The following is a 17,855-nucleotide window of genomic DNA, read 5'->3' on the forward strand; positions in this document are numbered from 1 at the left end:
TTGTGTGTGTGTGTGCATTCATGTGTGTGTTTCTAAATATATAAATGCTATTTGTTTAGTATGTTTCTTGCATGTTTTCAGGGCTGACCATTGGTATTGAATAACCAGTTGGTGGGCTCCTGCATGGGGAAGACTGTCTCTCCCACTCATCATTTCTCAGTCTCCTGTAGTTCTTTGTCTTGGCTTGAGGCCTCATGGACTTCCACTTTTCCACCTAAGCATGTCTATCAGTGTCATCTTCATTCGGCTCACACTTAGGCAGTCAACGTTGGTGAGATTTTATGTGTGTAGCTTCTAAAACTATTGGAGATATAGTCTCCCCTTCCTTCCCACTCCTTAAGTCAGATTCTTCCACAAGCAGAAATACACAGTTGTAAAGGGCAAAAGGTCTTTGTGCTCACAGATAAGCATTAGGCAAACCAGGAATGTTAAAGATGCAGTGTTGTCTCCACAAGGGACATGTAGAGCCTTTTTTCCAGCCAAAAGGCGGAGAAAGGATAACATTAATAAATAACCTGTGATCTCTGTAGGAGCAGGCCACATCTGACTCGTGCAGATTCCTATGCTTATCTCGCTCATTCTCTCTAGAACTTTATTTTCTGTATTGTTTCTCAGTCAGTAGAACTCATCTTTACATGGGATATCACATGCAGTTTACAAACATAGCAGAGGTGATTGATAGCCCAGTAACCTCTGTACTATCTGTATGACCGAGACCACACCAGATCTTCCCCTAGGCCCTAAAAATAACACAAGTAGTCAATCTGTACAACCCACCTTTATGTAAGAGTTCATGTGTACTTTGCAAGGAGTTTTCATATAGTCATGTGATATGGAAATTTCTGGTTTCTTTGGGAACTCAGTTATGTCAAATGAAGTTTTGCTGGGGCAGACAGGTGAAATGATGTTTTGCTGAAGCAGACACATGAGAGAAAGCAAGATGTTTAGAAAGAATATAAATATGGCTCCATAGACAGTGGGGGGGGGGAGGCTTAGGCATTGGTTCTCCTTGCTCCACCTTAGTAGTCTTAGCTGAGTCTGATGACGCTCACGTATTGGTTCACCTTACATCAAGTTGCTGATCTTTGCTTGTTGTGACTTCATAGACACCACTAAAGCACTTCTTGTGATATTTCAGCAGCTTCTTATCACTTCTGTGGACTTAGGCCAATGGGCAGAGCCTCTTGGTTTCTTCTGGATGAACTGCCATTTCTGATTCATGACTGGTGATTGCTGGGTGGACTGGACTCCTGTTGCTGAGTCATGTTGGTGGTTTGCTGCGAAGTGGTCTAGAAAGAACAAAGATTGAAATATCCTCAAAGAACTATTTCTAAACAGGTCCCTAAACCCTGTTTCCTAGTAATCTTTCTTTTCTACTGCATCTGGTGGTTAGTGGGCTAGAAAGGAGGTTGAAGCATTTAAGAACCCTTATTAAAGGAGGTTTTGAAAAATTTAATCCTATAGTTATGCCTTGAGTTTTATTGTATGCATAGGATTGAGTTAATTGTCACCAGGAAACTTTATCCCAAGATTGCACTGTACTTAAACATGCCTCAAATAAACTGCCTGGTGTCAGACTGTAGGAGTTTGAATCAACAACCGGCTACTTACCGCATTGTATTAAACTGAATTTCCTCCTTGCCACATGTGGATCATTACTCTGCCAACCTTGGCATTTGCAGACACACAAGCACAGTGGGCAAAAGAGACTATCGTTCTGAGGTCCATCCTTCCTGCAGGATTTTCCTGAGGAATCTCTGAGACCCTTCATGGTGCAATGAACCATGGTACTCCCTGGCCTCTCTCATTCTAATTTCCTCTCTGTACTCTGTGGTCAGGAGATGGGGACAACCTAATGAAGGAGGCAGCAGTGAGAATTTGGACACCTCTGATCTGACTTTAGTTGCTTGGACCGATGATTCAATTTTTCCCAGCAGAGGAGCCTTTTATCACTCCCCAGGCAAGTGAGCACAGGCTAAATAGCACCCTTCTATTACATCAGGTGGATGCATAGGAGAGAAGAACCACTAAGGAGAGGGTGGTGGAGTCCAAGCTGTGATGCCCACCTATCCTTCATACTGGAAGTTCTACCTGCTCACCGGCTGAGACAAATAAAGAGGATTAGCACCCCCTAAAGTACAGAGTCCCTGCTAGCTAGGAAGGGACCTCTGATTTAGACAGACAGGGTCTGCTTCTGACAGGAGGCTCTTGATCACTGGTAAGAATGAAGAAGCTTACGAGGTCTCACAGCTAACCAGTCTGAGAAAATGTTCCATAAAAACAACGAATGCAGTCGCTGTGATGTTAGAGTGCCCCATCATGCTTGGGGGAAAAAAATGGTGTTCCCATAGGTTTAAGAGAGAAAATAAAACAGTTTTAAAGAAAAAACTCACCAAAGACTCACAGACACAGCAGGAGATGCTATGTCACTCACTTCCATAGCTGGCAGCTGGAACCTACTTGTCTCAGAGCTCTGAGGTTGAAAGCCTGTCTGCTCAGAATGGGAGGTAGTCTGGAGCCCCACAATAGTCATTAGTTAAGGCTTCATATTCTGAACCAACGGGATGGGAAATTTGGGAAGGGAACTATGCCGGGAAAGCATGAAGACTTAACCCTCTGGAGTATCAGCAGGTGGGGGGGGGGAGAAGGCAGGAATTTGTCACGATCAGGGACTTTAAAAATGACTATGACAAATATATATATATATATATATATATATATACATATATATGTATATATGTTACAAATATATATATATATATGTTAGCTTTTTTTTTTCTTTTTCTCTACAGGCATCCCGTTCTGTAGAATCAAAGAGTTAAAGACTTTTCCTTTCACTAATCCCTTCGGGTTTTCATTATAGAGGGCAGGTCTTGCTTATCATCACAGCATGTAGGGAAGACAGCCTTATGTCACAGTGAACATGTGGAGGTCAGAGGAAAACTTGAAGGGGCAGGTCCCCCCTTTTCTCCCTTATGTGGGTTCTAGGGATCAAACTCAGGTCATCAGGCTAGGTGGTAACTGTGTTTACTTCATGGACTCCTAATAACAAGATTCTTAGTAGCAGCTTTACATCTCCTTCAGATGTGAAACGAAACCACTAAGTGTATTTTGTATGGAAACTTGTGGAGCAGTCAATAGAGACTGCTATAGTGATACATCATGCCCCCTTTCTTGGCACCATTCATGATGAGCTGAGGGCAACAGGTGGGTTAGATCCACTTTGATCAAGTAATCTAAAACTGATTTGCATTGTTTGATTACCTCCCTCCCTAAAGTCATCTTCTAGGAGAAATGTCAGAGAGCAACCATGACAGCTCATCTCGGTAGTATACATGGAAAGACAGTCTTGAACTAAAGAATTGTCTCTATCAGATTGGCCCTATGGAGCATTTACCTCATTCCTAATGAGCATCTTTGGAGCATTTACCTAATTCCTAACTGGTGTGGGAGGTGAAGCCTACCTTGGGCGGCGCCATCCCTAGGTAGGTAGGCTGCATATCAGGGCAAACTCAGCAAGCCATGGGGCACAGGCCAGGAAGCAGCTTTCTAACACTTTAAGCTGCCTGCTTGAATTCTTGGCCTCATTTCAACTTGCAGGAAGCAATTCTAAACAAACCTCTCCCTCCCACCCCAAACTGCTTTTGGTGGTGGTGTTTATCACAGCAACAAAAAAACAAAAATATTTATCTCTTTTAAAGAAGAAAAAAATGTAACACTCATCAGAATAATAAATAAATAAATCTTCAAAGGAAACTAGCTCCAGCCCTAAGCCAGTTGCTCCATCTGCATTTCAAAGAGAAAATTGGGGCAACCTCAGGCAAAGGTGCCCCTGCTGCTGGGGATTTGCATAAGAATAGTCACAGGGCCTCTCCCCCCTCTACGGATTCTGGACTTATCATTCCTCCTAAAGACTATGCAAGTCTACGCTTAACCACTTTTCCTCTATGCTTAACCGCTTTCACCTCCAGACACGTCAACTCTTACGATCCCACGGATTTCTGTCTGACAGGGAGTATTCTGAAACACAGGAAAGTTCCCTGGAATCCTGCTGAAGGGACAGCAGCTGATTTGGCAGTGACTCTGTGCCCCTTCCTCTTCTCAGACTCTTTGGAGTGTACTGCTGCTGCTGCCTGGCTTTATTATCCCCTCAAGAAGACAGATGAAGACTCTAGAGACCCGTGATGTCAAAGGCCTCCACCCATACACCCTTACACAATTTGGACCGTCTACCCAACACACCCTGAAGAATGAGACAACGGCAGCCTTGCCTGCTGCAGAATTACACGTGAATTGCATTTCCACCAGAGCACTGAAAGAGAAAGCCAAGAGTACTGTTGAACTGCACAGTTGCATTTCTACCAGAGCACTGAATGAGAAAGTCGAGAGTACTGTTGAACGGCACAGGAGGCATTGGCATGAGTGTCAAGAACTCTGAAAGGAATACACATCCTAGTACTTTTCATGGTGGCTGTCATATAATGTCCAGATATGAAATTTTGATTTGTACTTTAGGACAAGAACTTGCTCCCCTTTTTTTCATAGAAAGATAGTTTTGAGGGAAAGACATAATAGTTTATCATGGATATGAAGAGGATGAAGTGTTGATCAGGATATCCAGTGCTAATGTCTTAGAGTTGCTATTGCTGTGATAAAACACCAGGACCAAGCAGCAAGTTGGAGAGGAAAGGGTTTGTTTGACTTACAATTCCACATCGCTGTTTATCATCGAAGGAGTCAGAGGAACTGAGTATCATCAGAAATCATTTCACTGACTTTTCCCCCCAATCATGTTTGGTTCTATCATAGGTCTCTGGGCTCTCTGGCCTCTGGTTCCTGCCATCCAGGCAGTGTCAAAGGTGGACTCCCTCTTGTGGCATGCATCTCAAGCTGGATCAGTCATTGGCTGGCCACTCCCACAATTTCTGTACCACCTTAACTCGGACACCTTGCAGGCAGAACAACAGTTAATGTCCCAATCCCTCCACTGAAAGCTTTGCTTGGTTACAGAAGATGGCTGGTTCAGGGGCTGTATCATTACTGGAAGTTTTCACGAGGGTCACTCTCATAGATTTTGGGGAGTTTTTATAGCACTGGGTTTCTACCTTGCTCCTGAAATGCCCCCCAGTTCCAGCTGTCTCTCCCAGCACTCTCTCCCTTCATTCCCTATGAACCTGTGAAATTTATTCTGTTTCCTCTTCCCCACCCTGAGCCCTCTTTGTTACTTAGCCTCTCTGGGTCTGTGGATTGTAGCATGTTATTTTTTTTTTTTTAAAAAAAAAGACTTTAAGCCAATCTCCACCTATAAATAAGTACATACCATGTTTGTCTTTATAGCCTTCTGTTCATGTTGTCAAAGTTAAGCCTAAAGCAAATAACTCAAAACAGATTTAAGGTAAACTTAAAATTTGTTTAATGTAACATAATATTCAAAATAAGGCATACTTTAAAAGCTGATTGTGAAAAATTGAATGCTTGAGTGTAGGACCATTAAAGGCAGCCTGGTTTCTGGTTGAGCTAGGTTTAAAACCCCAGTGAGGGCTGGCAAGATGGCTCAGCAGGAAAGAGCACTGACTGGTCTTCTGAAGGTCCTGAGTTCAAATCCCAGCAATCACATGGTGCTCACCACCATCTGTAATGAGATCTGACGCCCTCTTCTGGTGTGTCTGAAGTCAGCTACAGTGTACTTATGTATAATAATAAATAAATGTTTTGGCCAGAACGACCAGGGCCGACCAGAGCAAGCAGAGGTCCTAAAATTCAATTCCTAACAACCACATGAAGGCTCACAACCATCTGTACAGCTATAGTCTACTCACATAAATAAATAAATTAATTCATTAATTTTAAAAACCCAGTGACCCAACAAGTGACCGTAGCCTACAAGGTACAGTAGCCATTTTGCCACGCTCTTAGACAACAGGCTCCTGACACCAGGCCACAGCTCTCCACTCCATAAGTCTGTGGTCATCAGTCATTTAAGGGCAGTGTCGCAAGCCCCTCCACAGGTAGAGGACATGATCACAAATCACATGGTCTCAAGGCAGATCTCCATTTTAATGAGGTACCTAAAGGCCTGAAGGGCTTAGTCAATTAAGCTCTCCTTCCCAGACACTCCTCCCTGCAAAAGGTATTTAACCTCAGGCCCGCCCTGAGAAAATGGGGTTTTACTCATCACAACTCTCCACCATGACAATAAGTGCCTTAAAACCATGGACTGTCTCTTCTCTTCAGGACTCTCTATGGGGAACAACAGAGCTGGTCTTCCTCTAAAGAGCTGTGTCTAATCTCCCACAGGAGGCCTCTCTCTGAGCGCCCAGCCATGGTCACCACCAAGTCAAGCCAAGGACTCTCTGGTTCCCACAGGAGCTCCCCCCCCCTTTGCCTTTGGCCCTAGGCCAGAGCCAGCCCCGTCGGCCCCCACTCCATTCTCAACTCTTCTGTGCATCCATCAGCATCTGGGATGCCCAAGAGTCTGAAGACCTGACATCCCAGCTGGGCCCGCCAAGCCAGCTCTGCCAGGCCCAGGGGAGCTCAGACTGTGCTCCCCTGGAGTGGGATCCCGCTTCACACGCCAGGAGATGGTGTGGGGAACAAGCAATCAAAACTTCCCGCTTCCGGCCTTGCTGATCGGCCTGAGCCCTGGGCCAGATGCAGGCCACCACCCTCGAATCTACACTTGAGTAAAATGGGTTAAATTTACAATATACTTAGCAAAGCAGACTGTCCCAGGCCCCTTGCATGGAACACAAATTCTCTTGCATTGGACCCCAGGTTCTCTTGCACCATCCCACCAGAGTAAGCTTCAGGCTAGCCGTTTTACAGGACAAGGGCGCATGAGAAATAAGACCTGCCTGAATTCTGTTGCTATTGCCTCTGTAGAGGTCTAGAGTCTGGCTATATAAGCTTGACCAGCTCTGGCAATGTAGGCCATTCCCGTCTACCAGAATGATGAATTACTTCTCATGTCTCAGATAGCAAGAGGATGGATTCCCGTGCCTAATGGAGTATCTCAGAGGCTGCATCCCCATCTGCAACAGATCAAACAACAGAGGCAAATAGCGATTGCTCAGCCCTCAGTGTCTCCTTCTCTGACATATGGGGATGCTGTGATCAGGGGAGCCTTGCACCTAACCCTACCACTTAGGCTATGGGACCAGTGTGTTAGCTCAATTGGCCATGCCCTTTACCCTGGCTCTCAGTTCTTCCTCTTAGCACACACTGATTCCAGGGTCCACACCCTAACTACCCATGACCTCTAATTAGAGCACAGTTGATTCTGTAGCCATAGAGACAACAGATGATTCTGTTAAGCCCTCAGAACCTTCGGTAGGAGATGGAGATGACCTGGATGAAGGAGGTTCACTCCAACCTGGACAAACCTGTGGTGCCTTAAGGATATAATCTAGTCTCTACCCAGAAAGAGCTCCCGGGTTAGACCTGCACTCTTACCTTGAAGCCTCTAAGAAGTATAAGGTCTTTGTCCGAGAAATAGTTGTTTGTTTTAACCAGTACTTTAAAATAAAGCCTGAGGTCAGTAACAGTGAGTATACCTGGGTCAAAAAGAGGCAATGGCTTTATTTCTAAGAGAGATGCTTATGGATGATGTGTTTTCAGAATTTCTGAACGTTAATATTTGTTAAAGCTCATTTCATTTGGTTATCTTGCCTTACAGAGAAAGAGAGAGAGAGAGGGAGAGAAAGAGAGAGAGAGAGAGAGAGAGAGAGAGAGAACAAGAGAACAGCCTAGACAGGAAACTGTCAAAAAGAACTCTTAAAATTGTGATATGGAAGTGTAGCTCTCCATAACTGATGGGTTCTGGCAGGGTGGGAGTGGGGAAGGACATGGTTTTCTTTAAGGGGTTGGCCACAGGGAGTTTGGCCATGCTCTGTATGTGGACAACCCAAACTGGGCTTGGTTTGGGGAAAGGGGTGGTTTGGGTGTTTTTTTCTTTCTGTCTTCCTTTTTGGGGCATGTGGGTGAGTCACAAGAGTAGTGAGAGCAGACCGGGGGGGACTGAGAGGTGAGTGTGATTGGGGTGCGTTGTGAAATTCCTCAAATAGTAAAAAGACTATGTCGGAAAAAGAAATTATGCCTCTAAATAATCTATTTCTAAATAGACTGATGTTAAGAGACAGGCTTACTGCTGTCAGCATGAGGTGAACTAAAGATTTGTCCATCACCACACAGGAGGAATAAAGAATTGGCTTTAGCCCTCTTTGTCAACGCAGCCCGTGTTACATGTAAATTGTTTGTAACAGACTTGACATGGCTGACTGCTTTCATATTCCATTTGTTGGTTGGGTGTATAGGCTGAGACTGTAGAAATTTTTAAAGGTCCTGCTAATAGGGTGAGCTTTAGAAAAACATAATGATTGTTCACTGTAAACTTTGTAAAAATGAATCATTTAATCTTGACGTGGCAGTCTCTGACTCATGTAGTAACTTAAGGCACTCTAGAATATTCTAGAGATGTGCCTTTTGGGGAGGGAGCAAGGCAATCACTGTCTCTGGGTATACCCTTTTGAATTGGAAATCGAAAATCATTTCTTCTTGGAGAATACAACTTAAAATTAAATTGTCTCTTTACCAAGCCTGACAGTGTAAAATATATTTACCATACAATTCTGGGTTATAGGTATAAGAATTTTATGTTAACAAAAATACATATTAAGTCATGTTTTCAAATACTATTTATGGTCTTTTTAAAGGTAATAGTCTCAATATTTGGAATTTTACCATACCAAATTGTTTCTAACCCAAAATTTTTGTTTCTCTGAAGAGACTGTTTTGTTCATTAAGTAATAGCAGGTATTGTTAATATCTGAAACAAATATGTGAAGTTCATCATATTTGGAAACGAGGAATATTGCTTAGACACTTTGTGTTCAGACTCATTCCTTGGATGCTGACTTTAACTGATTTCGTTTACAAAAGCCTCCAGGTGCTTGTTCCAGATGCAGGTGTCTGATGTAAACAAATGACTAAGGCTAGTTACCATATCCTTCATATTCTTCATCAAAACTCAGCTGCACAGTTCAGCCAGATGTACAATTGCATCTAACTTTATGCTATACTGACTTGTGTTAATCTGAATGTAAATTTTCCTAATGTCCCCCCCAACACACACACACACACACACACACACACACACACACAGTTGTACAGTTATTACTTCTTTGCTTATGATCCGGAGTTTCCCCAGCTGCTAACGTTCTATCAAGGATGGATGGACCCTCCTCTGGTGCACTCTAACTGCTGCCCTACTTGTTGATCTTTGGTCAGGCTTGAAGCAGTTCCAGAGAGATCAGAGCCCCTAAACCCAGGAAAGCAGTTTGGGTGACCTCTCAAAGGGGTCATGGATGATGGGCCATCTAACTCATGCCTCTTCTTGCCTCTCTGGTCATTGTTCTGGAGCCTGAGAACTGAAACAAATGGACCGATGCCTTCTTTGCATCAATTAACCTCTTGGTCTCACCAGCCTGGATCCGCTTAGCATCCTTCAGGACCAGCTCAAACTCCTTAGCTACTACTGTACTCTGAAATCAAAAACAACTCAACCTGACTCCTGCCAAGGATGACATCTGTGCCCTCCTGCACAAACACACTGCTTCAAGGCCAACAAACTAACTGGTTCGAGATGGCGCTTAGAGACAGGGACCAGAAAAAAAAAGGCAACCATGAGCCTCCTCCTGTGTATGGGCATCTGGTTCCCTCCCACTCTGGCTCCTCCCTTCTATCCCTCCGTTCCTCCTGGTTCTTCTCATCCTTCTGTTTGTTTGTAATGTTTCACTTCTTTTAAATGCTTTACTTACAAAAGTTCACCCTACACCCAAACAGAATGTTTCAGATGAGCTCACCCCATAGAAATTTAAATGCAGTTTTTTCTAACCTGGCAAACTCCCAAATAATTGAGAATAGAGACCTGTGGACTTAACTCAACAAGCTTTCAGCACAGTGAGTAAGCAGACATCGTTGTCCCTCTAAGCTAGCGACATCCCACTAGCGACATCCCATCCATGTGTCCCAAGTTACTTGTGGTGCTTCCCATCTGTGTCTCACTCTGGCTTGCTCTACTCCATGTGTGTCCTCCTGGAGAACTCCCTTGTCTATTCTTCCTCATGCCAGACTTCATGGATATTTCCTCTTCTTCCTCTACCTGTCTAGTGACCCTCACTTGCCCAGTTGCCAAAGTCTTCCTGCTACTCTGCCACCTCAGACCCCTTGCTGGGATCGGAAGTCCAGCCTTTCTATGTCCTCTGCCCAGTCATTGGCTGTTCATCCTTTTATTAACCAATTAGAGATGATTGTGGCGCGTACTTTATGGCACATTGATATAGGAGATTCTTCAGTGTTCATGACAATGTCTGTGACCAGACTGTAACTAGATCTCAGGTAGAGAACTCAGCATCTGAATACACAGTGCACAAGGCCCTCCCCAGCATCTCCCAAAGTCTCTTACCTTGCCACTGCCCCTTTTATTACGTTTGTTCCTGATTCATCTGCAAAAAGACATTTTAGTTGCTGCAGAGAAACTGGCTAAAAGGGACATTCATCCAAATACACCCAGATCTGACCCCAAAGCCAGATACAATTCTTTCCTTCTTCATTAGTCCTGTTCCCTTCCTTTGTTGCTCTAAAGCTCCCTGCTGCTCCTGCTGGCTCCCTTTTTTTTTTTTTTTTTGGTGCAACAATCCTGACGATGAGACCAGCCACTGTCACCCTAAATCAACTCTATGCCCACTGCCTTTCACAAGCCCACTCTGTCTCGCCTGCCTTCAATCCTTCCTCTCTCGCAACCTACCTGGGAAGTCTCTCAATTATATTTCAAAAGTCTCTTTAGGAATGCAGGGCAGGAAAGCACATGACCCACTTTAGCTGACTGAGTTAAAATTCCTGCTAAGTAACTAGAGGACCTGAAAAACCAGCCTGCCTCCATCTTAGGCTTACCAGCTATTTTATAGTAAAAATATAAACTGGGTTCACTCCTGTTTATCATTAAGCCACTGTTTCTCAAGGACAGCTACTTCTCCAGCATCAGGTCTGCCTGCATGCCATGATACTCCCCACCATGATGATGATGATGATGATGATGATGATGATGATGATGATGATGATGATGATGGACTAAACCTCTGAAATTGCCAACAAGACCCAATCAAATGTTTTGTTTCATAAGAGATGACATGGTCATGGTGTCTCTCCTCAGCAATAGAACACTAAGGCAGGAATATAGCTATTTATTGAACTATCTATAAATAATAATGTATTAGGTACATAGACATGTTACAAGTGGTTGGGGTCTAGGTCAGGAGTTTCCAGGTTCTTGGCTTCTTATCCAAAGAATTGAAAAGAAGAAATCACACAGATTTGAAAGGCCAGAAAGATGATTTTATTTGAAACACACAGCAGTAGAGATTAGAGACAGACACAGAGTCAAGATTGACACAGAGTCAAGATTGACAGTGGACCCCACGAGTGACTGCTTACAGTACCCAGTTACTGTGTGGGCTGTTATGGAACTCAAAAGAAGGAGGAGTTTGGCTACTAAGGGACACAGTGTAGGTGGCTCTCTGTTTTAATTGGTAATCTATGCCATATGATCATTTTCTGCTGTGAATGTTCCTTCCCATAATGCACTTGGTTTTAATCACCTGCATGCCCAGTTATACAAAAGATATTAGATGGTATATAGGAAAATCTCTCTAAAAGTTTACTGGGTGGGCACTGCGTTGCCTTATTGTACATAGACCTCAGACCAGTTCAGGCTGAACTGTCATTCCACCCACACTGTATTGTTTGAATAGAAACAGTCCAAGTTAAATCTCTGTTAGGGACTGAGCATGTATACCACCATTCAGTGAGGGCTGTATACATTGCCAGATACAAATGTAGGTGGGGATCCAAGGTTGCTAGGTTCATTGTTCAGAAAGGGGTGCATGTTTGCATAGTAGATGCAGGTAAAGGAGCCACCAAGTTCATTGTAAGAATGTGTTTATGCGTGTGTGTGTGTGTGTGTGTGTGTGTGTGTGTGTGTGTGTGTGTGCTTTCCCGGTTGCTAAGCTGGTTCTTGTGTTTGCTTTGGGAGTATACACAAAGGATGGAGATAGTGAATGAGAATTCCCACAGACAATCCCTAAGTAAATGGGTGAACAGATGAAAATTGTGAGGAATAAGTGTACTGGGAATGGATCAACAGCAGGAAATGATTTTATTTATCTTTTACTTGGCAAGATTGTACACTCCAAATTCAATCATGGAAAATAACAGACAAACCGAAATTGAAGGAATTTTGTATAACATGATTATGGAACTTTCTGGAAATATGAAGACTGTAGAATAAAAAGACTAACATAGGAAACACTTCTTTGTCTGGAAGTCCAGTAAGTCATGATAACTAAATAAATGTTACGCTCGATTCCTGGTTGTATCCTGAGACAATTAGATAGAGATGAATAGAAGACACTATTGAGATTTTTAAAAAAGAGGCTGAAAATAAATAAACTTGTAAATTATGAAAAATGTCTTTGTCCTAAAAGAAACCATTTTAATTTTAAAAGTATTCAGGATTAAAATAGCTTACCTCCAAGTTTGCATACAACATTCAAAAGCTAAAAACATTGTATTATTCAAGTTAAAAGTTTCAGAGCACATTAAAAATCATGAGCCCTGAAGGACACAAAAACCTGTCTGTCTGTCTGTCTGTCTGTCTCACCCAGGTTGCTAAGTGAGTAGAAACTCATGGTATATCTGAGGTTCTTCAGATGATTGACATCTTCAGGAACAGGTTCATGTTGCTTATGAAGAACACACTTTAGATGAAGGGATCAGACCCCAAACCATCAGTAGCTGTCTTTAGCTTTCTCCTCAAGGAGGCACTGGTGGGTAAACTTTTGTTTCATCCCTCAGCTCTTGGGAAAGGCACATGGCTTTGTCTTCCTTTGGCTTTGATTAACCTCTCCAAAGGTGGAAGTAAGCAGACTGCTTCAACCTTCATGCTGACCAGGTAGTTCACAGTGAGACTCCATTTGTACAGAGCTTGAGATTCCATAAATACCGTCACAAAGATAAGATGGGTCAAGTATCTGGAGGACCTGATTCTCGGTGTCCTTGGGAAGGAAAACTGCAGCTCATGCTTCCTCACTGAAGGTGATACTCAATGGATTTCTACACTGTCTAGGTCAGAATGAAGCCCCCAGAGATGACCATATTATATCAAAAAACTGAGAATATTATTGTCAATTGCTGAAGATGGAATTCAACTTGTAAATTAGCTAGTCAAGAATTCTTTCATCCTAGATGTGTGGGCTGAGCCAATTGAATTGCAATGATCTTTTAAATGCAGAGGAAGCCCGGTAGTACACAGCATAATGAGACAAAGACTTGCCTAGCCGTTGGTAGCTGTGAAGGCAGAAATGGATCTTAATAAATGGAGTTAAGATATACTTGAATAACCAAACAGAGAAGGAGGTTGCAACAATCAATGGCTAATGTGTCCTAAAGGTACAAAAGGAACTGGAATAATGGAATAGTCCCAAGTTGTTCCTTGCTGATAGATATGCCACAGGGAAAGAAAGGAAAGTTGGGTGACTTTTGGCTGGGCTCAGAGGAACAGAAGTAAGACCTTTTCAGTGGATGCTCCAACTTAGTACAGTTAAAGAGGTATAGAGGTATGCAAGTATAGAGATACAGGAACTGGACCATCCCATCCATCTCAGGTCTCAGGACATTAAAGGAGATACATAGGTATTCCAGATTTTACCCAACTCCTTTTCAGAGGAAGGTGAACCATATTCCCACCTCAGTTTATGTTCTGTGGTCTCCATCTTCTTCCATGGGCATCTCATTTCTGCTGCATTCTCTTGTGCTCCTGACTCTGTCAACTGTTTGCCATGCTTGCTGTTGTAAACCTCAGCATCTTCAGACTTGTCCTGAACATCAGACATGAGTGAATCATGCCAACTCTCTGCTAAGGGGGTCTCGCTATAGGACATACAATTTTCTTTAAAAAAAAAAAAAGGATGAAGCTTTTAAGGTGGTAGAGCTTAAGGCAATGCATCCATGAGCCTTTTGACCTATTTCTCCCTCTTCCCAGTCATCTTGCCTATATATTAGAGCTAGGGATTAGGAGCATAAGAACAGTAAAGTAAGATGTGAAAGTCAATGTCACCAAGATAAACATATCTAATCCCTCCTTGCTTCTCAGTGAGCCCCCTAAAATAACCAAATCTCTTCTCTCTGTTTACAGGGCAAGTTGGTTTCTACAATCCATAGCCATCTTTGGACTTTTATGATCTTAGCTCCCCTCTCCCTCCCACCGTAGGTATTCAAGGATCCTGTGAAGATGCACAAGGTCCATGAAATCTCTGTACACTGGTCATCAGAAGGCTCATCTTCCATTACATCTCCCTATTGCAGTAGAGCAGCCCCATCCACCCACAGCCTTGCTATCACTGCTCCATGCAAAGGACCACTGCATTCCCGTAGCCCCTGCTGGCACATGAGCCTCTTCTCCACATGTCGGCAGCTGTTTTCTCAAATCATGCTGGACCAGGCAGACTAACCAACCCTGCCCATCTTAGGATTTCTAGATCCTCAGGCACTGTCCATAGATCACTGTCTGGTCCTCCCAGGGGACAGTCACTTAGGCTATGCTGCCCCTCTGGCCACATCTGTTTGTTTCAGGATATCAGACAGCAGGGCAAGTGTACATGACAAGATGCCATTTGATATACAAGTGGTGTCAGGACACCAGGGAGCAGTGTTTTGAGTCAGCATATAGAAATGGATAGAATGTTGAAGAATATTCTAAGTATTTTTCTTTTTCTCTTTTCTTCTTCCTTCCTTTCTGTTTTGTTCTGGGGATAGGGGCCATAGTAACATAGGTAAAGTGTCAGATATAATGGCTCTGCTGGGCATTTATACTCTCAACCTGCTACAACATATTTACATACTCAATTTCAGCTTTTCATTGAGTAAGACCACCCATGTAAACCTAAAACAAGATGGGGTTGCTTCAAATAATAGAGATTCTGTGTGAGCTAACAGTGTTTCATGGGCAGCAAAGAGGCTGCATGCTCCCTGTACCCATTGTCTATGACCTCACCTCTCTTTCAGTCTGAAACCTTAGAGACAGAAGACAATTCTGGGGAGGTGGCCTGTCTAGCACAGAGAGGGATCCTGTGACTTCAGTCTTGATCTTACAACTCTCTATTATTTAAAAAATGTGAAGAATGCACCAGTCAAAATGGCTAGGACCAAAAACTCAGATGACAGCAGATGCCGACAAGGTTGTGGAGGAAGAGAAACACTTCTTCATAGCTGGTGGGATCATTGCAAGCTGGAATCACCACCACCCTGGAAATCAGTTTAGCAGTTCCTCAGGAAATTGGACATAGTACTACCAGAGGATCCATCTATACCACTCCTGGGCATATACCCAGAAGATGCTCCAATATGTAATAAGAACACATACTCTGCTATGTTCATAGCAGTCTTATTTATAATAGCCAGAAGCTGAAAAGAACCCAGATGTCCCTCAACAGAGGAATGGATACAGAAAATGTGGTACATTTATACAATAGAGTACTATGCGGCTATTAAAAACAATGAATTTGTAAAATTCTCAGGGAAATGGATGGATCTGGAGGATATCATCCTGAGTGAGGTAACCCAATCACAAAAGAACACACATGGTATGCACTCACTGATAAATGGATATTATCTCAGAAGCTCTGAATACCCAAGATACAATCCACAAACCACAAGAAACTCAAAAAGAAGGAAGACCAAAGTATGGATACCTTGTTCCTTCTTAGAAGGGGGAACAAAATACCCATGGAAAGAGTTGCAGTGGATCCTTCCCACATACAATCTCCAAACCCAGACACTATTGTGGATGCCAGCAAGTGCTGGCTGACAGGAACCTGATATAGTTGTCTCCTGAGAGGCTTGGCCAGTGTCTGACTAATACAGAAGTGGAGGCTCACAGCCATCCATTGGACTAAGCACAGGGTCCCCAGTGAAGGAGCTATAGAAAGGACCCAGGGAGCTGAAGGGGTTTGCTGCCCCATAGGAGGAACAACAATATGAGCTAACCAGTACCCACAAAGCTCCCAGGGACTAAACCACCAACCAGAGAGTACACATGGTGGGACTCATGGCTCCAGCTGCATATGTAGCAGAGGATGGCCTTGTCAGTCATCAGTGGGAGGAAAGGTCCAGTGTAGAGTAATGCCAGGGCCAGGAAGTGGAAGAGGTTGGTGAGCAGGAGGAGGGGGGAGAGAATAAGGTTTATTTTTCAGAGGGGAAACCAGGAAAGGGGAGAACATTTCAAATGTAAATAAAGGAAGTATCTAATTAAAAACAAAACAAAATTTAAAAAATGTGAAGAACATAGATGTTGTGATAGAATTTGCTTTAATTGTTCATGGACAAATACCCTAGTAGGCTGTTCAGTGCATTAAAAACTAGGCATTAACCACAGAAACTTATCTCTGCAAAGGACAGTAAGTAAACCCTGGACTTCTGTCTACTGGAACTATTTTCAACAGTAATAATACATTCAACAGTAATAATATGGTGATATTAAAGAAAATTTGAATCCCACTAAATTTCTCTTAAATTTCAGTTTAAAGGAAGACAAGAAACTTAGAGTCCTTTTATTTTCAGAAGACCCAAGCCAGATTTCAACTTAAAGTCTTTTTGAAGATCTAAGGGTATAACTCAATAGAGTGCTTGCTATATGAGGAAGGTCAATAAGAAGGCGTTAATCACTCTGAAGACCGAAAGGAGATGTTAGAAAGGATGAATGAGTTCAACAAGTGCCAGTGAGATGTGCTCTTAGCACAGTGTTCATTAGTAAAACATGGTGACTTGAACTCTATCATGTGACATTTCGTGAGTCTATGCCCAAGATAAAGAATGTTTCTCTCATTGACTCCCCCAATACGTTTATTTACCTATTGCAGACATTGATGATCTCATGCTGTCCTGGTGAATATAATGGAGAAGTGAGTGGAGAGGATTTGGAGCCTGCAAGAGTATGAAAATTCACACCTCTGTTTCTTCCTTAACTCAAAAATGGAAATGTACTTTCTACAAATATGGAAAGTGGCAGGATGTGTGTATAGGTATCTATTATGTATAGGCATATAGGTGTTTTATATGTATGTGGGTGTATTCTATACTTATATACCAAAATGTGTATAGGTGTATAGGATTTATAAGAGCTTGTCTATGGAAATCAGATATTTCAAAGAAAATAGCAGCAGCAGCAACAACAACAATCCCTTCTTAAAAGACTGTTCTGTTGATCACCTCCTTTCTGGTAGTAGGATTTGACTTAGCAATTTCTTGTCCTCAGAAATTTATGCTCAAGTCTGAATCGCCTTCACAGTTCCTGTGGAGGAACTGGCCATTGTTTCCCAGAGTGAAAGAACAGCTAAGCCCATCTCCAGCTAACTGAGGAGTCTGCTCGGAACTGCTTGACTTTACAGGTCAAGCTGAGGAAGTGAGAGAAGGTCTTTGCAGATTCTCCATTACACTCTTCGGTATTATATAATACTTTGGGATAATGTTTTAAATAACTACACTGATATTATTCACTTTCAATAGTTTAAGGTTTGTATTAAAAATAATCCTGGGGACTGGAGAAATGGCTCAGTGGGGAAGAGCACCTGCTGCTCCTGTAGAGGGCCAGTATGTTTTCCAGAAGCTGTATCAGATGGTTCACCATGGCCTGTAACTTGTGTTCTAGGGCATCCAATGGCCTGGACTTCATCAGCACCTGTATGCTTGTATACATACTCATGTAAAATACATAAAGGAAAATAGAATAGAAATGTTTAAAGTAA

General features: G+C 42.8%; 1 long non-coding RNA gene across 1 annotated transcript; it reads left to right on the forward strand.

The window, feature by feature from the left end:
• Window positions 1-7,335: 7,335 nt before the first annotated feature.
• Window positions 7,336-17,855, forward strand: LOC116070227. The gene is made up of 3 exons (XR_004110316.1): window positions 7,336-7,533; window positions 16,971-17,132; window positions 17,366-17,855. It is a non-coding gene; the product is annotated as an uncharacterized LOC116070227 (long non-coding RNA).

Source organism: Mastomys coucha, unplaced genomic scaffold, assembly GCF_008632895.1.
Source record: "Mastomys coucha isolate ucsf_1 unplaced genomic scaffold, UCSF_Mcou_1 pScaffold22, whole genome shotgun sequence".
In the NCBI taxonomy this organism is placed as follows: Eukaryota; Metazoa; Chordata; class Mammalia; order Rodentia; family Muridae; genus Mastomys; species Mastomys coucha.